At 36.1% G+C, this 20,023-nt stretch overlaps 1 protein-coding gene and 1 long non-coding RNA gene across 27 annotated transcripts in view; one reads left to right on the top strand and one right to left on the bottom strand.

Moving 5' to 3' along the window:
* Positions 1–20,023, bottom strand: part of CACNA2D1 (calcium voltage-gated channel auxiliary subunit alpha2delta 1) — a 500,040-nt gene that overhangs the window by 356,986 nt on the left and 123,031 nt on the right. The window lies entirely within an intron of this gene.
* On the top strand, positions 4,962–7,421 carry LOC118143694 (uncharacterized). The gene is made up of 3 exons (XR_004728029.3): positions 4,962–5,096; positions 6,463–6,568; positions 7,287–7,421. It is a non-coding gene; the product is annotated as an uncharacterized LOC118143694 (long non-coding RNA).

Here is a 20,023-nt window from a genome sequence, read left to right as displayed (position 1 = left end):
AAATTTTAGGTAACTTCTCACTAAAATGATAATTGTGAAGAATAACTTATTAAATGCAGTTGAATTGAGACACTGCATTTTGTAAGAGTCTGATGCACACATGTACATGCATACAAAGTATTTTGGCAAAACTATAATTTTTAAGTAAATATTTATATAGAAATAATAGGATAATAAAGGGAACCAAAAATATTTCACTCCAAAATATACTTTACTGACATATTTTGAGATGGCTATTCAGAGGGTCTGCAGATTAACAATAGCCCTGAAAAGCTGTCTTTTATCAAGAAGATCTGTATCTGTTGAAAAAAATCTTATTAGTGAAATAAACAATCAAGATTTTTCTGAGGCCCTACCCCCTCACCTGCAGATCTAGGAAATTAACTCAACCACACCCTACCATCCACTCTTTCTCAGAGCTGCTACATGTGAGGTTACAGCTACATAGTAAGACTACCTTTCCCCTTGCCTTTCTCTCCTATAACCTGTCTTGCCATGCTCCAAGTTCCCTTACTTTTTATAACCTCAAGATGGTAGAAAAAAAAGCAACAACCATCTGGCCTATTCCTTGAGTTTTCATATTTCCTATGATGCTCATGCACATGTGTGTACAATAACAAATGTTTATGATTTTCTCCTATTAATTTGCCTTTTGTCAGTTGATCTTCAGCAAATCTTTAGAGAGCAAAGGGAAGGTTTCCTTCCCTTGGCCCCTACACTTTTGATGCTATGAGCAGAGTAAGCAAATGCTTTTCTGAAGCCACAGTCCAGGGAACTCAGAAACTGACAAGCTGGAAGAAGGGTAAAAATGTCTTACTAGTCAGATTCCCATGTGTCTGTCTGTGGAATCCAATTGAGCAGATACTCAAAGTCAATGTTGCTTTCTCCTTTTCCAAATTTAAGAATAAGAGAAAAGCATTTATACACTAGTCTTAGGTTCAGTGATTGGTATTTTTTTTTTGGTATAAATATTCATATTGTCTAATCCTTTTCTTCCCAGAAATAGTCATGTGTTTTCCTCTTTGTTTTTCTGTGTTGTCATAATGTCCCTTTCGTCTTGTTTTATGTCCCTGAGAGCTTACTTTGTCATCAAATGGAATCACCATTTTTTGGTCTCAGCCATCCAGATGGCATGATTTTGGGATCATATCTGGTAGCCAGTATGAAAGAAATGAGAACCCCAAGACAAGTAAGATTTTAAGAGGCACACTCTTTGCTTTGCATTTGCCAACCACTCAGGGGAATGTTCCTTAAGAAGTTCAATCCAGGCCGGGCACGGTGGCTCACGCCTGTAATCCCAGCACTTTGGGAGGCCGAGGCGGGTGGATCACAAGGTCAAGAGATTGAGACCATCCAGGTCAATATGGTGAAACCCCGTCTCTACTAAAAATTACAAAAAATTAGCTGGGCATGGTGGCGCGTGCCTGTAATCCCAGCTACTAAGAAGGCTGAGGCAGGAGAATTGCCTGAGCCCAGGAGGCGGAGGTTGTGGTGAGCCGAGATTGCGCCATTGCACTCCAGCCTGGGTAACAAGAGCGAAACTCCGTCTCAAAAAAAAAAAAAAAGAAGAAGTTCAATCGTAAGGGGATTTTGCCTTCTCAACTTTTGCTGCATGGTTAGATCTGAGAAAGTCCAATCCCACATGGGCCTATCCGTTGTCACAGATTCATGGGTTAGTGACTGGCAGCTTCCCACAAATTTGTGAGAGACTAGAGACATCATATGCATAAATATCAACCTTAACCTGTGGCAAAGAGACTTTTGCTATCCTGTTTCTGGAAGTGAATTTTCAGAGGGATCATGAGGGCTGAATCTTCTGTACACATTTTTTAAACTTATATCCATGGACGCTAAACCTGGAAAGTTATCTCTGGGACTTTCCAAGTAAAAGGCTTATTAGCTTGAGTCATTTATGGAATAAATAAAATTGGCTATATTTAAAAGAAAACTTTTTAGAGAGTGTTTCTCTTCACCAGCTCTCATACTGATATCTACGAAAAAATACAAAAAAAAAAAAAAATTCAGCCTTAAAACCTCTCCTGGCAAGATCAATAAAAAGGCAGACATCTGATTTAAAACAAAATTAAACTCCTTTGCTCAAACAGTCTGCTCTGGTTGCCCTGTAGAATCTGCAAAAAAAAAAAAAAAAAAACAGCCCTCCAGCCTGCGGTCTAGTGACTAGGGCTCTATGCTCCTACTGAGGCAGCCAAGGTTTGATTCTCATTAGTGATTCAGATAGATGTAGATGTAAATTCCTTAACTCAGGAGAAAAAAATAAACATTTATAAGAAGAATTACATAATTCTGTCGGGGGGGGACAGGGATGGAGTCTTGCTCTGTCACCCAGACTGGAGTGCAATGGTGCCATCTTGCTCACTGCAACCTCTACCTCCTGGGTTCAAGCAATTCTCGCGCTTCAGCCTATGAAGTAGCTGGGATTACAGGCACGCACCACCAGGCCTGGCTAGGTTTTTCATATTTTAAGTACAGACAGAGTTTCACCATGTTGCTCAAGTTGGTCTTGAATTCTGACCTCAAGTGATCCACCTGCCTGAGCCTCCCAAAGGGCTGGGATTACAGGAGTGAGCCACTGTGCCTAAGAATTATATTATACAATTCTTAAAAAGAATGATATATTATATAATTTATAAATTTGTAATTCTTATAAAGAATTATAAGTATATTATATAATTTATAAATTTATAATTCTTATAAATTATGACTATATTATATAATTTACAAATTTATGGTTCTTATAAAAATTCTTATAACAATTAGTTGGAATTTTTGTAACTTTTGACATTTTGCAATATCCATTTGTTATAGATCATTTTCCCTTTGTGGAGGGCTACTGCTCTCCTGTTCATCTAGAAGTCTTTTTCTTCTTCTAGCTGTCTTTGGGGGTGGCTCTGGATCTCGTTAGGACTGCTTCTTTGCATCTCTTTTGAAATACATCTTGCATCCTTGCTTAGTCATAAAAGAGTTACAAGTTTTGATTCTGGGTTACTTGGTAGATACCTTCAGTTTAAACACAAAGAGGGATAAAAAAGATTCAAAAGCTGGAATACCGGCTGTTTGTCCCAGCAAAAATCTGATGATAAGAGATTTGAAAAGATGTTTTTAAGAGCTCTAGGATCAACAACTTAGTTATAAGCCGACATTCAAACTATATATTTTTTTAAACTTCTCTGTTCTCTTTCGGATCCTGTCTCTCCCACAGGAATCTTTTTCAATGAACTGAAACACTATCTTAATTGTATGTTCAGTCTCTCTGTTCACTTCCTTTCTTATTAGTAAGATTTTTGCTTAAAGAAAAGATGTAAAACTTCATTGGCCTTTTGGGAAGCCTAAGATGTCTCCAAACTGCCTCCTCTTGGACTCAAGGCTCCGTCTGAGTTTTCCTCTCCTTTGCCATGTTCAGTCTTCCACCTAGTTCCCTTTAATCATCAATTGTTCCCCTTCAAGCCCATATTTTGTTCACTTGGTTGATCAGTAGAGCCCCGATAGTCACAAATAGGTTCATTAATGGGCTCCACCCTGAATTCAGAAACAGAACTGTATTCTGTTTTAAGAAACAGAAACTTGTCAAGCAATCTGGGATGCCAAGGTGGGCAAATCACCTGAAGTCAGGAGTTCAAAACCACCCTGACCAACATGGTGAAACCCCATCTTTACTAAAAATACAAAATTAGCTGCACATGGTGGTGCATCACTGTAATCCCAGCTACTTGGGAGGCTGAGGCAGGAGAATCACTTGAACCCAGGAGGCAGAGGTTGCAGTGAGCCAAGATCATGCCACATTACTTCAGCTTGGGCAACAAGATTGAAACTCCGCCTCAAAACAAAAAAAAAAAGAAATTTAAAAAGACACCTATTCAACTAAATGAATTTTCAAAATACAACTTGCCAGCATTTTGCTACCCATTTTAAACTTATTGTAAAGGAAATTTACACCTATAAGAAAACTCCATTTGTAAGGGAATCTCCCTTTCTACACCAAAACCACTGGAAACCTATAGGAAGGGAAAGGCATTCATTTAAAAGTTTCCGTAACAAACTTTTATTTATGGTATTTTTCCTGGCTATTTGTCTTAAGTGGTCTTTACCTATGCCCTTCTTTGTCTTGGCGAACAATGATTTTTACATCTTGATTCACCTAGGTCATCCCTTTGGAAGTGCAAGTTTAAGGCTGCCTAGCTAACAGGTAATCTGAAGAAGGATGGTAGGGAAGGGCTATTTGGAACCTTGCAATGAGAATTTTAATGAAACATGTAAGATTTGATTCTGTGTCTCTTTATGTTCATATGTCTATATCTATTATGTATATATGATATTTCTAAGTGAATTAATATAATCTTTGGTAAACAAAGCTAGTTTTAAAATTGTTGATAAAGGCCAGGCACAGAGGCTCATGCCTGTAATACCAGCACTTTGGGAGGCCAAGGCAGATGGATCACCTGAGGTCAGGCACCTGGCCATATAGTGAAACCCTGTCTCTACTAAAAATACAAAATTAGCTGGGTGTGGTGGCAGGTGCCTATAATTCCAGCTACTCAGGAGGCTGAGGCAGGAGAATCATTTGAACCCAGGAGGTGGAGGTTGCAGTGAGACAAGATTGTGCCATTGCACTCCAGCCTCGGTGACAAGGTGAAACTACATTTCAAAAAAAAAAATTGTTCATAAAATGGAATAATAGAATGTCTTTAGAACTATATTAAATATAATGCTGACATTTTTGCCTGGGTCTACCGGTTAACAGGTTTATGCTGTCTATGCTATAATTTTTAAGGTTATGAAACTGCTGCTTGTGTATAATTTTTATGTTTACTTAATTTGTCTGTAAAAGCTGTAAGTGTTGGTTGCTTGATTCTCCCAAAGTCTTGTTAATATCTTTATGTGAACTTATTTCTTTAGTTTTGAGCCTCTGCATTCTGGAGTCTGGACAGGTGGCCATGGTAAGACCTGGAAACATATGTGTGTCCATGGCATGTGACCCACCAACCACCATGTGCAAACCTCTGTCCTGGGTTGTAGACCTGGTATATGAATCCAGGACCCAGAGAAGCCATATTCTTCATACCTGTTCCGAATGCCATGTGAGTACTCAGAACCCAGGACAACTGGGGAAGACAGTCACAAGGGTAACTTTGTCATAGTTTCAAAATACTTTCCAGTAATTTAAAATCTTTAAGTCTTGTTATGTTAAATTAAGTAACAGTCATAAAAATGTCTGCATCATTTTTAAGTTAAAAATATTATAACAATTCTTAAATATAACTTTAAATTTATATGGTTTAACATTTTTTATATGGTATAGAAAAGCTAAATATTTAGATCTGTTCATTAAAAACTAAGAAAACATATCTTTCTTAAAAATTATGAAATGGTTTTCACCTACAAATCTGATATAAAACAGTTCAAAATTAATTCCTAGGTTTTCACTAGAAATTAACATTACTGAGTTTATATTTAAATTAATACAATAAAAACTATTAAATAATTCTATATGCAATGTGTACAAGAAAAGCAAGATACATTTTTTGGTAAGAAAACTTACAAAAGGTAGGAGGATATATGTGTATTTACTGACAAAATAATATTGTTTAGTTTAGAGATTAAAGGTTGCTTCAAATGAAGAGAAAAAAATGATGCAGATAAAACTAAATGGGTATAAAAAGTTGAGGGAAAAGGGGAATTTCAAATCTTGCGTGGTTAAATGGTTAAAGTTAAATAAATTTACTAATATGGTTTTTAAATTGAACCTTCATATCACATACTAACTTGAGGCTATAATTTGGTATTTTTCTTTTGAATAAGATTTTCATATAGTATTAATAAGAAATAATACAAGACTTTGGCTTACATTTTAGGAAAACTCCAAAAAAAGGAGAAGGGAGAGAGAAACAGATTCTACGTGACTCATGCTGTCTTTATTAGGTCTTTTAATTATTTGGAAAGCTGAGTCTCCTCTCTATCAAAGAGGAAAGGTTTTTGCTTTCTGAAATCTTTTAATTAGCAATTTGGCTAAATGAATGACTATTATTTCACAATGGCCTATTTTTGATAAAGTGTTTTAAACCTTTGACATGTTTAATAGGCTTCATAGAATCAAATTTTAAATTGTAAATTAAGTTGTTCTGACCACAAATTAGCTTTGGGATGTTACAGAGGACCCCTAAAGCATCCAAAAGAGAGACAATATGGCTTATTTGATTTATTAAATTGCATGGATGATGCTGTCAATTAAGATATGATGTTTAATCTTTTTTGAGTTATATGTGTATAAATATGCTGTTAATGTGTCCAAAATTTGATGAGTTTCCTAAATATTTGATATGTTAAGTTTCTACATGCCATGGAAATTTTTAAAAAGTCCTTGTTAGTTCCATCTTTAACTATGATCACTTTAAGTCTTGTTGTCATAACAAATTGCTTTATTCTGATGCTTTCTGTCCATAAAAGCTTTTTGCAAATCCTAAAATGGTGTCTTCAAGGAGGTTCATGGAAAAGACTACAAGTATTTTAAGTACACATTTCTGACAACTTTGAGAACATACAGATGCACTAGGTAAGAATTTACAAAACTGCTATAAATAAATAAATAAAACTAGACTCATAAAATTGCTAACCTAATATCAAGCAGAACAAGAATACCATGTAGCTGAACTGATGGACTAAACTAATTCTGTATCACTTTTTTGACTGAAACATTGTTGATGCTATTTACGTTTTACAGGTTTTTCCCAGACTTAAAAAAACTCTTTCCTTCAAGTTACTTATAGCTTATAACAATTGGGTAGAAAAAACTTTTTTGAGCACATTTTAAACATTTCCTTTCTCTCTACTGCTCCTTCCGGAATTTAGAAGCTATTTATGAATATTCATTTTTTTTCTTTTTTTTTTTTTCCTTGAGATGAAGTCTTGTTCTTTCACCCAGGCTGGAGTGCAGTGGTGCAATTTCGGCTCACTGCCAGCTACACCTCCTGGGTTTAAGCAATTCTCCTGCCTCGGCCTCCTGAGTAGCTGGGATTACAGGCGCATGCCACCACCCCGGCTAATTGTTTTACTTTTAGTAGAGATGAGGTTTCACCCAGGCTGGTCTCAAACTACTGACCTCATGATCCACCTGCCATAGCCTACCAAAGTGCTGGGATTACAGGTGTGAGTCACAGCACCCAGCCAACTATTTTTATTTCATAGCAATATAGTTATTTGTATAAGTTCAATAAAAATCTGTTTTATTTTGTATCAGGACACTACTGAAAACACTTGTATTTTTTACCCAGGCTTTGACTAGAAAGACATGTTTTAAGATGTGATCATACTGCTTTGAAAGACTGGGACTGACTTTATAACGCCAACAGACTTGGAAAAAGGCTGGCCAGGTACCTTGCCTACACAGCTCCCTTACAAAATTCCTGACCTTGTTGTGATAAGAAAGTAATGTCACTTTCTGACAGGCCCCAGGAACCTCAGCATATTTTAGGGTCCTTGAAAAGAAAAAAATTTACTCAATTCATACTGGCATTACAGACACAGTCTTTGGCTTGGCTCTAAACCTCAAGAGATTTTTAAAAGTCTAATCTGAGCTACTGCGCGCCAACTCAAAAAAAAAAAAATAGTCTAATCTGAAATTTCATATGAAAAAGTTACAGCAAAGTCAACTTAAAAATAGCCTATATGACCAATCGCTATCCTTGTTGAACTTTATGCAAATAATCAGGCCAAGGTTAATAAGGCTGAAACTTATTTTATAAATAAATTGGTCTGACTATGATTTATCCTTGGTCGAAATGACAGACCAGAGGGTCAAAAAGAAATACAATTCAGAGGGAAACATGTAGTATATCTGTTATTAGTTTCTAGCTCACTGAAGTTTTTCTCATTTGTTTTTGAGATTTTATTATTACCTGCAATCTGGACTCAATTTTACATTTTAATCCCCTTCAATATCTGACTGTGATTCTGCAATCTACTGTTTCCAACTTTTCCTCCACCATTCTGACTTAAAAATCACAAGAAATTAAAATTGTGCTTTTCTTAAAGTCCTACAAACTGAAGCTAGATAATCTGTCGTAAACTTTGGGAGAAACCACTGTAGTCACTTATATATAAACTGTCTTCATAACTATTATAGTAAACTACTCGAAAAGTTCACTGAAACTTTTTTTTTTTTTTTTTTTGAGACGCAGTCTGACTCTGTCACCCAGGCTGTAGCGTGCAGTGGTGCAATCTTTGTTCACCTCAACCTCTGCCTTCTCTTCCTGGGTCCGCGAGGGACGTGGTTTCAAAGGCAAGAGTTTCCCAGCTTCACGCCTCCATCCAGGAACCAGAGGGGTTTCAAATGTAAAGTTCTCTGTCTGGGTTTCCTGTGGTCAGGCTAGGTAGAGAAAGCCAGGTGAAGCTCCTTTGTCCCAAAAAAAACCCATGGAAAGCTCTGGAAGGAGGGGGCTTTATAACTCAGAGTTGTGGACCAAGCAGCCAATCCAGTATCAGAGTCAAAGATCAATCACTCCAGAGGAAGTCTGAAAGAACTTCTCTCATTGGACGAGGACATGAATGGGGGCGGGAATAACTCAAGGGTTAAAACTCCAGCCACTCCTACCTATACGGATTCCTTTTCTGGGTCCCCTCCCTCGACAGTGTGGGAGCTGTCTTTCTTTCTCTTTCTAATAAATCACATTTCCTCAAAACTCTTTCGGTCTAAGATATTTATTCTAAGGCAAACTCACCGCTCCTCCAGAGCCCCTTTCCCCATTCTTTGGGGTTAGTGAGGCTAAGAACTTCTTCGGAACTAGTAGCTGAGTAGCTCCCCCTGTTATACTCCCACCTCAGCCTCCAGAGTAGCTGGGACTACAGGTGTGCACCACCATGGCAAGTCTTTTTTTTTTTTTTTTTTTCTTTTGTATTTTTAGTAGAGATGGGGTTTTACCACATTGGCCAGGCTGGTCTCAAACTTCTGTTGAGTGATCCACCCATGTTGGCCTCCCACAGTACTGGGATTACAGGCATGAGCCACCATGCCTGGTCTTGAAACTCTTGCTTTAAAATACAATCCAAGAAAATCTGTAGATTCCCACTATGCCCATTCAACTGAAGGTGCTTCAAATTCCAGAAAAACTAATTTGCAGATGGACTCCAGATATAACCTTTGTTTTTCTTTTTGCCATAGAAATGCCTGTTATTAAAGATCTATTTAACTGCATCATATGAAGAGTCCTGGTTTTAGAGTCCATCTGCAATGTGGTGTCCTAGAATGAGAAATAACTGTTTAATTGAACTGACCTATTCTCAAGACTGTCTGATTCCAGAAGACGTGAGCTAGGTGTTCCAATCTACATATTTTTTCTTCTTCTTTGACAATCTATCTCACAATCTCTAACCCAAATTTCTCCATAGCTATCGATCCTTGCATAATATGCAAAACTTTGTGAACATAAAGTTTCAAATGGGAGACTAAACGACACCAAAAAGATTTCACCCTCAAATATATTTCTTTGACATATTTTGAGATGGCTATTCAGAGGGCCTGCAGACAACAATAGCGCCAAAAAGCTGCCTTTTGTTAAGATTTGTATCAGTTGAGAAAAATCAATATTGGTGAAGTAAAGAACCAGGCTTTCTCAGAGGCCCTATCCCTTATCTGCAGATCAGAGAAATTAACTCAGCCACAAGCTATATTATCCATTCTTTTTCAGAGATATTATCTGTATAACATTCATCTGCATAACAAGACCACCTTTGTCCCATGCCTTCCTTTCTCTCTTAGAACCAGTCTTGCCATGCCCCAAGCCCCTATTCCTTCCATAACCTCAACATGGTATAAAAGCATCAACCAACTGGCCCATTGAGTTTTCATATTCTATATGACTTCTCTGCACATGTGTGCATATTAATAAAATGAGTATGCCTTTTCTCCTTTCAGTGTACCTTTTGTCAGTTAATTTTCAGCATACCTTCAGAGGGCAAAGTGGAAACTTTCCCTACGTTCTTAGAATATACACCAAAAATATAAATCATGGTTATTTGTGGGTAATAGCATTTCAAGTATTTCTCATTCTCATATTTCCTACATTGAACATGTATATTTTGTAATTTAAAAAATTACTTCAAAATCAGTACTAAAAAATTAAATATTGTATATCATGTCAATGATTTATATCAATCTTTTTTAATGCAAACTACTGTAGTGTACATTCTTTTTACACATGTATATCCAGTGCTGCTATGGAAGAACATATACCTTTCCGAAACAATCACATGAATAAATAATGCTTAAGCCATTTACTTTTTCAATTGCAATAATGTTTGGGTTTCTTTTATATCTGAACCTCAAAGGATCAAAGGTTGCCAGGGTAGACAGATAAATACTTTGGTTTGGTTGATTTAATTTTTTTCTGTATTTGCTATACTGGCCATCATAGCTCACTTGAAAATTGAAGGAAAAAATGAACTTATATTTGTCTTCATTAATTTTTTATAGACACTAAAGGAACTCTACTAGTGTGCACAATGCTGAAAGCATTTATTCTTCCAGGCAGCTGTGTGTGTTGTTCATTAAGCCATGTGAGAGAGCCAGAGAATAATATTTTCATTCAATTCTTTCAAATACCAGGATAATGAAACCTCTGGCAAAAACCGTATTCTTATTTGTTCCTGCAGTCAGCACACCAAACAAATAAATATCAACAATATGCGGGAAAACTGCAACAAGTGTAACATTAATGAGGTGTGCTGTTAGTAATCTGACAGCTCCTCAGAGAATTATTTCACTCAGACGTCTGCACACCACCTTTTCTGTTTAAAAAATATTATAAAGTCTCATTTAATTTACATTGTTCATATTTGGATAAAAAATATTTACCAATTTTGTGATTTTCAACAGCAGCCCTTCTCTCCAGACTAGAAAAAGACCTCGTCACCGTAGCAGCAGTAATAATGACATTTTAATATAGTACAGAAAAGCCTGAGATAAACTTATCCATCATTATGCCAATGAAAATGCGATAATTCAAAGCAGATCTGACTGCTGCTAACAGTGGCATCAGCAACCTATGTTATACCATCCTATATCATATTCTAATGTTAAAAAAACAGGGACAAATAGCTTTGTCTCTTCTGCTCTAAATGTTGTTCTTTTCTCTTTTTCCTTTTCTTTTCTTTTGGGTGGGAGATAGAATCTTACTCTGTTGCCCAGGATGGAGTGCAGTGGTGCAATCATGCTCAATGCAACCTTCACCTCCTGGGTTCAAGTGATTCCCCTCCCTCAGTTGCTCAAGTAGCTGAGATTACAGGTGCCTGCCACCACACCCAGTTATTTCTGTATTTTAATAGAGACGGAGTTTTGCTGTTTAGCCAGGCTGGTCTCAAACTCCTGACCTCAAGTGATCCGCCCACCTTGGACTCCCAAAGTGCTAGGATTCAGGTGTAAGCCACCACGCATGACCCAGCATATTATCTTCTTATATAACATATACAGTGGTAGATATCAATGGAGAAGGAATAACATCCACAAATATATTCAAACAGGAATTTGTATCTTTTTATAGGAAATTTTTTAACAGACATAGATTTGTATTTTTCCCATATTTAATTGGGTGGGGGAGGAGAAAGGACTACAACTCAACCTGCAACCAAATCGAAGGGGGAAAAACCCTATGGAGTATATTTCCCCAAAGGGGCATAACAATGTACTGGAACTGATACGGAAGCTTATGGGGACTGAAAAGTGGAATATCCAGGAAGTGTTAGCATCTAATATCTGTTGTCCCCAACCCTACTCCAAATTGGATACAGCCCCCTGTGAGATTCGTCTGACCTCAAAAAGCCAAAAAAGATGATTTTAGCAATGTCCTCAAGTGGCTCACAAAAAGAATTTGTGTGTATGTGAGACGGGGGCAGGGACAGAGGGAAAGGGTGATATTGAAACACATGTGGTCAAATGTAAACTCGGGGAAATATGGGTGAATCAGATATGGCAGTATGTTTTAATGACCTTGCAACTTTTCCATAAGTATAAAATTATATATTTTAATAAACGAATCTGGAAGGAAAAAAGAAAAAAAAAGAAAGAACTCAATAGCTGAGGAAGAGTTTTCCCTGCTCCTGAATCTCAGAATGTGCCAGGAGAAAGAAAGTCAAAGAAGACTCTTTGCAAGCTTTGTTAAAACACGGGCCCAATCCTTTGCCTTTCAATCCCTGCAGTATTCCTGCACTGGGTAAATTTATGTCACCAGAGTATAGCCCCCAGGAAGAACAGATAAAAATTACAAGTCTAGAAAATAGATCAGGTAGAATAATTAGGATATACTTCAATGAAAGAGAACATACAAAGGAGATGGAGAAATTCATGAACAAAAACAAAATAAATGCAAGGAAAAAGAATCAAATATAATCACGAGTTTCAGAATAAATAATTAAGCAGATGAATTAAAGGGAGAGGGTAATCCTTGTGGCTATCCAAATTAATGGCTGGGAAGTTCAAATGCAAAAAAATTCAAACTATAGAAAAATTAAAGAAATAGATATATTAAAGGAAAAGCTAAAAGATGTGAAAAGATTTAGGAAACCAACTTACCATGCAAATAGTAAAATATTCCAAAAGGAAACTATATACTAGGAAAAAGAGCTTCTCAGCTGGAAAAAGAGCTTCTGAGCTGGAAAAAGCCCATGTCTGAAGATCACAGCGGCTCACAGAGTTGTAAAGTGGATGGATGAGAACTGACCCTCAACTAGGTATATCCTGGTAAAATTCTTGAATTCCGAGAATAAAGGTCTTATAAGTTCTGAGACATAACAAATATGTTGCAATGAAAGCAAAGAACAATGATACCAGGCCTGGACATTTCATCTGAAGCCTAGGGGACCAAAGACAATGGGATATCATCAACAAAGTGCCAAGGGACAGGACTACAGCCCAAAAGATAAAAATATACATCAGATGATAATGCAAAAAGTACTCTTGAAACAGAAGAAGACACTATCAAGGAAATTCTAATAAAAAATTTTTGTCTCTGGGTGGGTGTGGTGCCTCACACCTGTAATCCCAGCACTTTGGGAAGTCCAGGCAGTCAGATCACTTTAGGTCAGGAGTTCAAGACCAGCCTGGCCAACATGGTTAAACCTTGTCTCTACCAAAAAATACAAAACATTAGCTGGGCGTGGTAGTAGGCACCTGTAATTCCAGATATGTGGGAGGCTGAGGCAGAAGAATTGCTTGAAACCCAGAAAGCAGAGGTTGCAGTGAGCTGAGATTGTGCCACTGTACTCCAGCCTGGGCAACAGAGTCAAAGAAAGAAAGGAAAGAGAGAAAGAGAGGAAAGAAAGAGAGGAAAGAAAGAAAGAAAGAAAGAAAGAAAGAAAGAAAGAAAGAAAGAAAGAAAGAAAGGAAGAAAGAAAGGAAGAAAGAAGAAAAGAAAAGATATGCCTCTTAAGGTTCTATCAATTAATTGGATTGAGGAGGGCAAGAGAAGTAGGGAGAAAGGGGCATCAATGTAGAGATACAGTATATCTTAACTTGCAAAATAGCTGATGTCATATTGAAATAGTAGAATTATTAAAAGACTAAGAATAGAAATGATGATGAATTCAAAAAGCACAACTTTCAAATGATTATGTACAAAGATGGAAAGAAAAACTATAAGAAAAAAAGGCAGCAATTTTGTAAAACAATAAACAGTAAAACAGAAGAAATAAAAACAAGGTTTTCAGTCATTAAACTAAACATCAATGGATTGAATTTTCTCATTAAGAAACAGAAATTACCATATTGCATCAAAAATTTAAAGCTATATATTGCTTAAAAGAAACACTGGTAAAAGAAAGTTGAAAATGTTGCCAATAAAGGGAAAGAAAATTATGCCAGAAAAAAAATCAGGAAAGATAATACTAAAAGATAGATTTTTTAAACTTCACCTGCTAAATTCAAATCAAAAATGTCATCCTCCACTGATAACATAAAGAAGGGGAGGAAATCAGAATTCTAGAAAAATAAATCCTGAATAATAGATAAGAAAAACACTGTGTTTCGCCACACAACTAATTCTATGCACAGTGTAAATCAACTAATGCCCGCCAACAGAAGTATTAATCAAATGGAACGTAATACATTTTTCCTTAAGGAATTTTAATCACTGCTAACATTTTGCAAATACTGGGTAGAAGTTAAAATTAATTCCTTAGATTAAAGTCACCAGGTAGTTTTTTTTTTTTTTTTAATATTTGCTTTATACTATGGGAACTTCAGTTACAAAAAATTCAAACCCTCAACCAAAAAAAAAACCCTCAAAAATCAAAAATCTAATATATATTTTACTTGACAAATGATAAGTTGCTTATGTTTTAAAACCTATATACACTTTAAATATGATCACTAAGAATTCCTGAGATACAGATAATAAATAAGGTGGTTTTAATTATTTTATATAGTAACTACTTAAGAATTTAAAGTAACTGTTCTAACAATATTTAATACTGTTTTAATAACTAACAGAACAGAAGTTTCCTAAAGTCTCTCACTGAATACTGCTTGTTTGTACTTGGGTATATATCCTTGATAACTCGATTATTTCCTTTCATTACTAATTGCCTTTATAAACATTAATAAAATTATTTCTTCTCTGATTGAAGTTGAAAAAAATATGTATCAAATATTTTTACCCTTGCTGGTCTAACTCTAACTCTCCTTTCTCGTACCACTCCCAAATTCTCACAAAGAGAACAATTCAGTTCCTTAAAATGAGACATGCTTATAAGTTTTTTCACTCTCTGATGAGAACCAAATATAACATAATGATGTTCTATCTGAAAGAAAAGAAAACTAAAGCTATTGAAACAGTAGCTAACATATAAATCAAAATATCTGTGTATTAGTCTGTTCTCATGCTGCTAATAAAGACATACCCAAGACTGGATAATTTATAAAGAAAAAAGGTTGAGTGGACTCAGTTCCACCTGACTGGGGACGGCTCACAATCATGGTGGAAGGCACAGGAGAAGCAAAGGCATGCCTTACATGGTGACAGGCAAGAGAGCTTGTACAGGGAAACTCCCATTTATAAACCTTCAGATCTCGTGAGACTCATTCACTACCACAGAAACAGTATGGGGAAAACCACCCCCATAATTCAATTCAATCCACATGGCCCCACCCTTGACACATGGAGATTATAACAATTCAAGGTGAGATTTGGGCAGGCACACAGCCAAACCATATCAATCTGATTCAGTAATACACTCTTAACACTATAAAGCAAATCAAAAAAAGATGTACAAATGGCATCAAAGCCATATTACACAGACCCTAGTCTTTCATTGGTTAATGTTAGATGAACATTACCCAATGCGTAAACATCAACGGTACCACACATGTGATTCTGCATTTATATAAGCTACCAAGAGTAACTAGAAGTCTTTTGCGCTCACTGCTTCTTAAAGTGCATACATTATTTCCTTTTTTAAATGCTGTCACTAAATGGAAAAGTGGGAAATTACAACTGTCACAAAAACACAACAAAAATATACACTGCCAGCTTCCTCTGTAATGGATGCCTACTTATGCGGCAACTTAAAACACAGGCAGATCATAGGGATAATTCCCCTGTGTGTGTATGGCTGAGAGGAAAAGTATGGCCTGCCTTGACAGAGACTGCTTTTAAGTCTTTAAACTGTCCTCCTTCCAGTATTTATTCAGTATGTCATCTATGCAGCTGAGAAATGTTATTTCAAATCAGTGAGCACAACTAAAATACTTAAGGAGAAGCAGCTGAGAATCTTTGCAGTAACTAAAACCTAGTAACTTTTCTCAGGGCAGGCATTAGGTGCCACTTGCTGCTTCTTAATATGCTGATTTAGCCTCCAACAGTGTCAGGGCAATTGGTGTGAAATGTCAGCTAAGGGCTGGAGACTACCGTTTAGAAGAGAAATTTGATCATGGCAGCACAGCAACAGCAAGCAGCCCTCATTTCCCTCGCCAGATGACTAGCAGACATTTGGCATCATTAAAATTAAAGAAAGAGCAATCCCCAAAAGATAGCTTCATTTGCAAAATCATAAAGCTCCAACAAACCGTTATTTGGGGGAAAAGAATGACAGTGAATACATTAAACATCTGTAAATGTAATGAAGAATAAAAATCTGAAGAGAGGTTTCCCAAGCTCTTTGTACGCTACTAGATCAACTCAGCTGACCTCCATGGTTCACTCTGCCCTCTCATACGATGCCTCTCTCCTGTTTCCTTTAATTGAGTAAGAGGTCTTGTCTTTTAACTATATATACACCCTCCATTTCTCACTAGTTTTAATTAAAAGTTGGTTAATTAAGCATGCCTTATGTGTAGACTTTCAAATGATATGCTTCACTTTTCAATTGCCTACAACCTATGCTTTAGAAGCTAGCAAAAATCACTTCTTGGAATACCAACAGAGCAGCGTAATTTTTTTGAAAGGTTGCTGGTCTCACTGCTAATTAAAAAAGTGAATGTCTGCATGCTATCAAACCTCAAGTTCAGAAATAAAAACTGTTCTAATTAATTTTGATCTAAATGCAACTATATATGCTGTAATATCTAGACCAGAGTTTCCCCAAAACACTCCTAAAACATACCCAGTTATGTGCATAAAAGCCCCAGCACAGCATGTGGCTTGTAGATACTCTAAAATTGTTTTTCACATATATAAGCCTAAGTAATTACAGTGAGCTTAATAAAACTTGTGGATGTTATAATCTCTGTCTCCATTACCAAATTCCCATGCATTTTATTAAATACTTAATGCAAGTAAGCCTAGAGAATAAACAGGCTAGGTCCCCTCTCCTTTGTTCTCTCCATGCCTTCTTTCTTCTCTTTCAATCCTTCTCTCCTTTTATATAAATTGTAATTAAATTAAGCTATCATTATTGCTTCTTTTAACAGCACATCTGATGTAAAATAAAACACAGTAATACATAATCTCATTTTGAAACAAAAATGCCAACCTAGAACCACGTGACCTCAGATAATATACTGAGAACTTTTTCATTCTATACTTCTTTGCTTTACCACATTATGTAATAATGAGAAGATGATGAGTAGGAAAAGTAAGAGAAAGAGGAATAGGAAGGAACAGAGGAAAAGGGAGAGGAAGAAGAGAATGAGTAGGAAGAGGGGAAGTCAGAGAAGAAAGAATTAAATGGAATGATCTGTGTAAACACCAGGCAGAGTGCCTGACATATAATAAGTGCAAGGCAGAGTGAGGAGACACGCTGCCATAAAGCTTAGGAATTAAATGGATCTGGATACAAATACTTGGGCTAAATGTCTCTATAAAATGGAGACTATCAATACCAAGTATAGAAGTGTGCCGTAAGGATTAAATGAGTAAATACCAAAAAGTCCTTAGTACAGTGTCTAGTATATCATAAGCACTTAAAAAAATGTTATTAAGACCTTCTACTGTAAGGTCTCATATAAGATATTTGATATTTTTAGAACATTTTAATATTTAAACTAAAAACATAATTGCTCTCTACTGAGAAATTGTGAGGATAAGTTCATTTCAATGGATACCATTTTTGAGTCAAAATATAGTTGTTAATAAAGACATCAAAAATTATACATTCATTTGCTTTTTATGTAAACTAAAAAAATACCCATTTGAGAGGTAGAAATGGATGTGTGCAGTCATTTAATGAAAATGAACATTTCAGCAAGAGTCAAACTTGTTACTATCAATGACAAGCAAAAATGGCTATTTGAAAATCCACATTTTAAGGATTTTATGTTCTGAGCGCATAAATATAACACTTGATGATTTACTTAATCGTTTTCTTGTTGAAGAGACCACATTATGTTGTTTTGTTAGAAAAAAAAAATGGGACAGGCAGTAAAATATAGGGCAATAAATTCTCTCTAAACCTTCTCGTAGAAAATGATTATTAGACCTTTAAGTTGACGGACCTAGAATTTCTCAGGAAAAACAGTGTTAACAGTCAGGGGTGACTGGTTCACAATAGACCAACATTTATAGGAGTAGCTGTAATTGGGGAGTAATGAGTCCTGAGACTAAATGCATAAATTAACCAGAGAAGCAGTAGACGGTCTTTTGTAACTAATGTCTCTGCTGTCAAGACACAACTCGGTTTTTGCTCTTAACTGGGGCCTTGACGGTGTCCGCTGCCCTAGAATACAAGGACTGCCAACAGCAGGAGCACTCACCCACACTGCGGCCTGTTGGCATGCTGCCTGTGGCTGGATAATACATGCCAGACAGAGCATATGAGCTGTTATCTGGAATCAGTAACTGCAACTCTGAGGCTGATTTTTTTTTTTAATAAATCTGGAAGACAGATGTTTGCCCCAACCAGCCTGTTAATTTTGAACCGATTATGTTGCCAACAACAAAGGCACTAATCTGCAGAGAAATGTATGAGTTTTTGACATTATTATAATAATTAAAAATATACCTTTCATTTAAAATTAAGTCCTGCTTACAGAACCATATTTAACTTATTATACTGGGTCAAAGGTAACATGGTCACTGTTATTTAAGTCTGTTAGAAATTCTGTTATTTAAAAATAAGCAAAAAAGAGAGAAGGAATTAATGGAAGAATTAAAGATTTCAATTTTGTTAAAAGAAAACCATATAATAAATAATGCCCTATATGTGGTTTTGAGAGACAGGGTCTCACTCTGTCATCCAGGCTAGAGTGCAGTGGCACCATCATAGCTCACCACAACCGTGAATTTCCAGGCTGAAGTCATCTTCCTGCCTTAGTCTCCCGAGTAGCTGAGACTACAGGCACATGCCATCACACTTGATGAATTTTTTTTTTTTTTTTTGTAGAGACAGTGTCTTGCTATGTTGCCCAGGCTGATCTTAAATTCCTGGCCTCAAGCAATCCTCCTGCCTCAGCCTCCCAAAATGTTGAGATTACAGGAGTGAGCCACCCACCTGACCCCCATATGCTTTTAGACATAACAATTTCACTTAAAAAAAAAAAAAAAAAAACAATTTCACTTATATGACTTAAGTATAATAAAGCAATAAAAGTTTTCTCACATATGTGTAAAGATATGCTATAAACAGTATTCATAATACCTATATAAAAAATAAACTATTAGTAGCAGATAGCTAAGTAAATAATACATTCACAAAATTGAATACTATAAATTTAGTAAACAGATTTTATATAAGTTAATATGCAGTCACATCAAAATATCCATGGAAGCTGTGCTTGGTGACTCATGCCTATAATCCCAGCACTTTGGGAGGCCGAGGTAGGCAGATCACGAGGTCAGGAGATTGAGACCATCCTGGATAACGTGGTAAAACTCCGTCTCTACTAAAAATACAAAAAAAAAATTAGCCAGCCATGGTGGCACACGCATGTAGTCCCAGCTATTCAGGAGGCTGAGGCGAGAATCACTTGTACCCAGGAGGCAAAGGTTCCAGTAAGCTGAGATCATGCCACCGCACTCCAGCCTGTATGACAGCAAGACTCCATTTAAAAAAAAAACTCCATGAAATACTGGTAAGTCACATACACATACACACCCACACACCCCACACACACACATACAGTTGTTCTAAAGGATAGTCACCAAACTTTAAAAGGTAGTTTTTCTCTGGATAGTGAACACTTAAGAGAATTTTTCTTCTCACCTCATACAACAATTTTTGACTTGTTTAAATTATTTACAATGAAAATATACTTGTATATTTATAAACATAAGATATATCAAAATTATCTAACACATTTAGTATAATCTAACCTAGAATCCACAGAGAATAAATCAGGTTTCACTGTAACTGGATCATATGCAAATGACAAACTATTAATTTGTAGCTATACACTGCTTTAGATAATCCCTTAAAAAAGCACAACCTTCAATTATGACCTGTATGCTTTGAGAAAATTAGAAAATAAATATTTGATAATTTTGAGAACACAGCACACGTGAAAAAGGAATAAAAAAATTGTCTACATAGAAAAGTTAAAAAAAAATCAGTGTTCATTAAGTTATAGAGCTAAAAGCATATTGTTGAA

This window comes from Callithrix jacchus, chromosome 11, assembly GCF_049354715.1.
Source record: "Callithrix jacchus isolate 240 chromosome 11, calJac240_pri, whole genome shotgun sequence".
NCBI classification, from domain to species: Eukaryota; Metazoa; Chordata; class Mammalia; order Primates; family Cebidae; genus Callithrix; species Callithrix jacchus.
Note: the sequence above shows the minus strand (reverse complement) of the source record. Positions and strands in the feature narration are given on the sequence as shown.